This window comes from Leptopilina boulardi, unplaced genomic scaffold (genome assembly GCF_019393585.1).
Source record: "Leptopilina boulardi isolate dan_hultmark-lab unplaced genomic scaffold, ZJU_Lbou_2.1 LbouV2_354, whole genome shotgun sequence".
In the NCBI taxonomy this organism is placed as follows: Eukaryota; Metazoa; Arthropoda; class Insecta; order Hymenoptera; family Figitidae; genus Leptopilina; species Leptopilina boulardi.
The window spans coordinates 492486-499848 of record NW_026137923.1 but is presented as its reverse complement, the minus strand read 5'-3'; the positions used below and the strand labels follow the sequence as shown (position 1 = coordinate 499848).

The 7363-nt window shown below is 29.5% G+C and overlaps 1 protein-coding gene across 2 annotated transcripts in view; it reads left to right on the top strand.

Annotated features, from left to right (window-relative positions):
• The first annotated feature begins 1694 nt into the window (after window positions 1-1694).
• LOC127286437 (small conductance calcium-activated potassium channel protein) overlaps window positions 1695-7363 on the top strand; it is a 253614-nt gene continuing 247945 nt past the window's right edge. Inside the window, exon 1 of one of the 2 annotated variants that reach the window (XM_051312864.1) lies at window positions 1695-1905. The gene's annotated coding sequence lies outside the window, so the exon portion shown is untranslated. The remainder of the gene's footprint in view (window positions 1906-7363) is intronic. The other variant, XM_051312867.1, reaches the window with a different exon arrangement.

The window sequence follows — 7363 nt, the reverse complement described above, 5'->3', positions numbered from 1 at the left end:
ATACCATAGAAATCAATGTTATTGTGGTACTTATTAGCTTCTCTTGTTAACCTACTCATAACAGAGTTATTGCCATAATTTGTTCTTTGTAATGACTGTCTGAACAAAGTCCGATTTCTGGTTGGTTTTGTATAGGAACAGCAAAATTAAGCAAAAACAACAGTGGAGGGCAGTTTATGATGTCAATTAATAATTTTAAACCAAATAAGTAAATCTGTAAATAAAAATCTGTTTCTTAATAAAGAAATACCCAAAATCCGTCTCAAGCAACAAAACGCATAAATTTATTTTGAACCCGTTTTAGAGCTATCATTAAGTATTCTACATAAGGTGACCAAATCAACGAAGCAAATTCAATTATTGGTCTGACTAATGAAAAGTATAAAAGACCTTTAACACTAAAACATTTTTAAACCACGATGCCGTTCCAGTAACAAAGCCCAAAACTCTAGTCGCATTATTGACAATATTTAGAATATGTTTACCAAAATCCAATTCTGAGTCTAGTGTAACTCCCAGGTCGAGTATCATGGACACTCTCGAAAGAATATCACTACCGATAGTGTAATGATACTTTTTTATTAATTGTAGTTTACTGAACGAAATTATACTGCATTTTTTTATATTAAGAAAAAGTTTATTATTTGATGACCATATTTATTTAATTGAGGGGCCGGATGCTATAAGGTGATACGCGCTACATTAATTAAATAACGCGTATCACCTTATAGCATCCAGCCTCTCAATTGATTAAGATCTGATTGAAGATCAAGAGCATCTTGATCATAGGTTATTGCTTTGTATAATTTAAGGTCATCAGAAAACAAAAAAAAAAATAACCTGTGTTTAAATAGAGTGTTAGTGTCGTTTATAAAAAGCAAGAAAAATAGAGGTCCAAGATTCCATCTCTGGGGTACATGAAAGGTTCCTAAAAAAACAATTGAAAATTTATGCTCAACACGCACTGACGAATATCTGTCAATAAGATAGCTTTTAACCCAAGTAATCAAATCACGAGAAAAGCCTCAAGCTTCGGCACCAGAATTGCATGGTCAACCTTATCAAAGGCTTTTGCAAAATCAGTGTAAATTGCATCGACTTGTATTCTGTTTTCGAGATTTGATGATACAAAATTAGTAAACAATACTAAGTTAGTCAATACTGATCTAAGTCCCATGAATTCGTGCTGTTCATCAATTATCAAATGATCGAATAATTGCTTACATTTGACCTCCCCTTAAAAAAGATCATAGTCTTGAATACTGATAGAAAATTTCGATAATAGAAATAATTTCTTCCATAAATAAATTTCTATTAGATAAATTTTGTAAAAAATGGTTCAGTTTTATTATTTGTTTTTTCTATTGTATATTTTATGCAAAAAATCTGTCTCGTCACTTCTATTTAATTTTGTGTAACAAATATAAGAATTCCTAAACAAGATTACATAAAATGATTCCAGACGAATGACCCAGCCATTCGACCGTATCCGTGGTGTGTGACTGGAAGTCAACCAGACAAACATAACGTCTCTGATATAATCTATTGCACGCGGTGTATATTTTTGAGTGTGTATACGTTGTCATGACGACGAGAATAGTGAGTACTATGACCACACAAAAACGAACGCAGTGGTCGTTATATAGGAAGACACGATTACAGTCGACGACGTCAGACCGACGCTAGACGGAGTCTACCGAATGAGGCCGAAAGCGTCGCGACGGTAACCACGTTTCTACCCTCAGCTTTAGTATGTCGTGCGGACGGGTTGATTTGCGAACGTGTTTTGTCGCGTTGTGTCTTGCCGTCACTTCTTTCTCGTGCAATGTGTATCGTGAAATGTACTTGATCCACCAAGGATAACTACTGATCGGGGCTTCTCGCAGGGATCGGATGGAATCCCAGGTATGGTTTTTTTCTTTTTTTTTTGAATTTCGTTTCTTTTTATTTATCATCCCTGCAAACACACCGGCAGACATACAATATACATAGAGAGAGAGAGAGAGTTGGGCGTCCCATTGCATTTTCTTCCCGGTGCATTGACACTGGTGTCGGAGTGGCACGCATGCTTTACCGGGAAGTAGTGAAGATGCCTCCACGAATAGGTATACATAACCCCTTGAAGCTGACTTAAGCATGGATGAAACCATGCTCTAATGTTTATTAATATACTTCTCGTGACTTTATGCATCTACTGATTTAAACCGAGACAAAGTCTGGCGCCAAAAACTTTGCCTTTTTTACCATTTCACGCAAATTCATTTCATCTATATAACTGGCAACCACGTGTGTTCCTTCAAAAACTAACTTTCCTATATTGACTGAGAAAATTATACAACAGAATTATAAATATACTTGGGAAAAAAAAAAAATGTTTCTTATGGCGAGAGACAATTTATTTAAAAGTAATGAATATTTTTTCTAGAATTGTTAAAAAGAATTTTCTAGAACAGCTATAAATTTCACTGCTTCCAAGAAATATTTATTCTACTAAATGTTTTAGTTTATTCCAGGTAGATTTCTTATTTTATTTTTTACATTAAAATAGTTTGAGAATATTTTTGAAGCAAAAAGAATACTTTCTATGATCAAAGACAATTTTTGTACATTTATATATAGAAATCCTTGTATTAATAATACAAGAAAAAAAAGTGATTTAATTTCCATTATAATTCAAATAATAAATACTATTAAAAAAATTAAGAAAATTTGATTTCCATTGAAAAATGTTCTTTGACCAAATAAGAACATATAGCTTCATTAAAAAATTTACTTTTTTTATTCATTATAATAAAAAAAGTCTTTATTAAAATACAATTAATTTACCACGAAAAATTGTGGTTCTTATTCAAATAATAATAATAATAATAATAATAATGATCAATTATGTATGTGGAATTAAATTTCCTTCATTTAAAATATTTTACTTTTAATAAAAAAAAAAGGTGAAATAAAATATTTCTCCTCTGATATAAAAAAAATGCTAGGTACTTGATTTGTGAAAAATTGCTGTTTCAATCGAAACAATTTAACTAATTTGAATTAGTGACTCACTTTTTTTTAGTTAGCAATTTTGGTTGTCGTAACCAAATTTTGGTTAGCTGAAACAAAGTTGTAGAGTTATCTCAACCAAACATTTTTTTAGGCCAACAAAATTATTTGGTTGAACATTTTTAAATTCCAACCAAAATTTGGTTATCTCAAACAAACATTTTGTTAGGCCAACAAAATTATTTGATTGAACATTTTTAAATTCCAACCAAAATTCGGTTACGACAACAAAATAATTTAATTCACTCTCAGTTCGTACCTTTAGAGAACAATTAGTTTAAATCTCTCACAAAGATGGGTAGTCTAGTGGTCAGAGTTCCCGACTCGCAGTTTAACAACAGAGGTTCGATCCCAAGCGGAGATGCACCAATATTTCAATTGGATAAATATAAATCAAACGTTACATTCATAATAAATAAATAATAAAATAAATAAAAAAGATAAAATGAAAGGAAATAAGGTAGAATAACATTTTTAATTCTACAAAAAAGCTGTTGGTTTGATCAACCAAACATTTTTGTTGACCTAACAAAAAAAAATTGGTTGAGCTAACAAAATATTTTTATTATGCCAATAAAAAACACTCAATCAAATTTTTTTGTTGACTCAAAAGTCAAACAAATAGTTTGGTTGCTTAAATACCAACAAAATTATTTGGTTGGCCCAACCAAATTTTGGTTGCTGAGACGTAATACGCATATCTACTTTCTAAATTACTAATAAAATAATTTACTAATTTCATCGTCAAAACAAAATATATATTTACAAATCAATTCATCAATTCAAATGTACAGAAAAATTAAATCAAAAAAATGTCGAAGGCCTGCAATCGATCGAAAGCTACATAACCATTGGCTTCTCCACTCACAAAAGAATTTAATTATATTATACATATATATCAGGGATGTGTCCGGAAATGCCATTTTTGTTCTGTTCCGTGCCAGTGCCACGGAATAAAAATATTTACATATTTTGTTCCGTGCCAAGGCACGGAACAAAAATGGTTGTGTATTCAGTTCCGTGCCGAGGCACGAAACGAAAATGTATATATATTTAGTTCCGTGCCAAGGCATGGAACGAAAATAGTTGTATATTCAGTTCTGTGCCGTGGCACGAAACGAAAATGGTTAAATATTTAGTTCCGTGCCAAGGCATGGAACGAAAGTAGTTACATATTTAGTTTCGTGCCGAGGCACGAAACAAAAATGGTTATATATTCAGTTCTGTGCCAAGGCATGGAACGAAAATAGTTGTATATTTAATTCCGTGCCAAGGTACAAAACAAAAATTTACAGGTATTTATTTTCGTGCTATAAGTACAGAATAAAATTAATTATTTAGGAATATTATTCCGTTCCAAATACGTAAACAACAATAAATGAGAACAGATTGTCGGGCCTGTTTACAGTAAGTGTCCTTGCACTCAAGGATATTATCTCTCAAATTCGTTATATGTCCAACATTAGAAATGAAAAGAGACAAGAAAATGTTTTTATTCTAAATAATATGTACTTAGTCTCTTATTATAAAAAAATCAAACCACAGCTTTATGAGTTACATGCGTAATACTTTTTAATAAAATTGATAAAATCAATTACTCGACTACAATAAAATGTATCATATAAAGGGTGGTATTATTAATAAGGGGCCCTCCATAAAATAAGTTAACAATATTTTATTCTTTTTATAACCCCCGGCCCCCCTCGTTATCAATAGGATTACTTTTTCTAAACAGTAATGTGCTGTGGGAACAGTTACTTTTTTTAACGAGTAACGCGTTACCGTTACTTTTTCTATGCAGTAACATACAATCTTTACTGTAACTATTTTTAAAAAGTGACGCGTTACCGTTACTTTTTGTAAAAAGTATCGCTAATCGTGACCAATACATTTTTTAAAAAATAATTCGTTAACATTCTTTTTTTAAACAGTAACGCGTAATCGTTACCGATAATGTTTCTAAAAATTATCACGTTACATTTTCTAAACAGTAATGTGCTATGGGAACAGTTACTTTTTTAAAAGAGTAACGCGTTACCGTTACTTTTTCTATTTTCTTTTATTTTTTGAAAATTTTTCGAAATTTCAGTTTCTTCAATGTAGACCTATTTTCAATGACTGATAACTCGAAAAAAATGGATTTTTTCAATTTTTGATAAGAGAAGAAAAGTTTCAGTTTTTGTTTTACTTTTCAATAATGTTAACAAAAATTTTTTTTTAATTTAGCTATGATATTTTTAAAATTTTTTTTAAACATACCTGGAAATACTAAGAAAATTTTGAAAAAAAAAATTTAGAGTGGGCCGATAAGTTTTATTGGTTTAAGTAAACGTTTAAACACCGCGCGCAGCATTATGCGCATTTTTAAAAATTAAAAAAAATTGTAAAATTGTTAAAAAATTTTTGTTAACATTATTGAAAAGTAAAAGAAAAACTGAAACTTTTCTTCTCTTATCAAAAATTTAAAAAATCCATTTTTTTCGAGTTATCAGTCATTGAAAAAAATTTTCAATTGTTGATAACTTATGAACAATTAACTTTCGAAAAAAATTGGTTAGAGAAAAAATGTTCCTTATTATATGTAGAATTAGGAAAAAAATATTAAAAATTTTTTTTAAATAATTTTGTTTTTCTCCCATTTTGATCTTATATATTTTTACGACAAATACATCAGGTCAAAATGAGAAAAACAAAATTATTTTTAAAAAATTTTAATTATTTTTTCCTAGTTCTACACATAATAAGGAACATTTTTTCTCTAAACAATTTTTTTCAAAAGTCAATTGTTCATAAGTTATCAACAATTGAAAAAAATGGTCCATTTTTTTAAATAAATGGTCATATCTTTTTCAAAAATCATCGTACACAAATTTTCAAAAAAGCGTTTAAAAGGTGATAAAATAAGCTTTCAAATGCCGTATCGAGAATTAAATTCTGATCATTTCTTCATAACCAAGATCAATTTGAAATTTACAAAAAAAATGAAAATTTTTTTTGTTATTTTAAACAATTAAACAATGCATTTTTTTTATTTTCTTTTTTGTATCGTTAAAGTCAAAGATATAAGCTTTAAGATGAATATTTGAGGAAGGTTACATCTTTTTTAGAATTAAAGATACAAAACTTTTTGTAAAGCCCTAATATGCTGTAAGGTGGGTAAATATTATTGAGCGGCAGTGTATATATGTATAGTAAATAAATAAAATAAATAAGTCGCATACAATAAAAATTGTTTATCAACAAGTTGACTGTCTATTAAATGTTAACTAAGATTTCTGAGAAATTTAATTAAAATAAAATAAATATAGACTGAATATATACAGGGTGTATCATAACCGGGTACTATCATGAAAACATGTAATCATAAAATATTCTTTGAGTTTTTACTCAATTAATATTCCCTAACAGCATCCGGATATTCAAGAAATCCTACGAACGTTCTAGGGATATCCGGTAATTAGGATATCCATAGATATCCTGAGGACATCGTAGAGATATCCGGTTACGGCTAGGACATTTTGCAAAATTATTCGGCATATTGAATCCGCCATTTTGAATTTTGAAAACTGATATCGGATTTGTAATCAGTAACTCAAATAACCCCTGAGTAACGAGTTTCATGTAAATACAATAATTTTTTAAAAAAATCGTCTGCCATATTGGATTCGCCATTATGAATTTTTAAAAACGGATATCAGATTCGTAATCAGCGACCCAAAAAACCCCTAAGTAATAAGTTTCATGTAAATCCGATAATTTTTTTTAAAAACTCGTCTGCCATATTGGATACGCCATTTTGAATTTTTAAAAAACTGATATTGGTTTCTTAATTAGCGACCCCAAAAACCCTTACGGGTACAATGATCTATAAACTTTGTTGATTAAAAAAATATACATATATCTGAAAGGGTACAATATTCATTTATGATGTTAATATTCATATATTAAAATTTATAGAGTATTTTTATTTAATCTTAATAATGAAATAAACTATAGAATTCGATAAATATTCATTTCTCGGAATTTATGAGATTTAAATGTTTGTATCATGTTGAATAGAGGGTTTAGAATCAAAACAAAATCCGAGTCTAATTAGTAACGTGTCAGGACACGTAAATGTATTACTATATATTTCTGTTTTTGAGCTTGGAACGAAATAAAATTTCTACTTATTTTTGTTTCTTTCCACAGCACAAAATATAGTTACCTCTTATTTTTGTTTTGTTCCTTGGCACAAATTATAATTACCACTTATTTTGGATTCGTACCTCGGCACGAAATATAATTACCTCGTATTTTTGTTCCGTTCCTC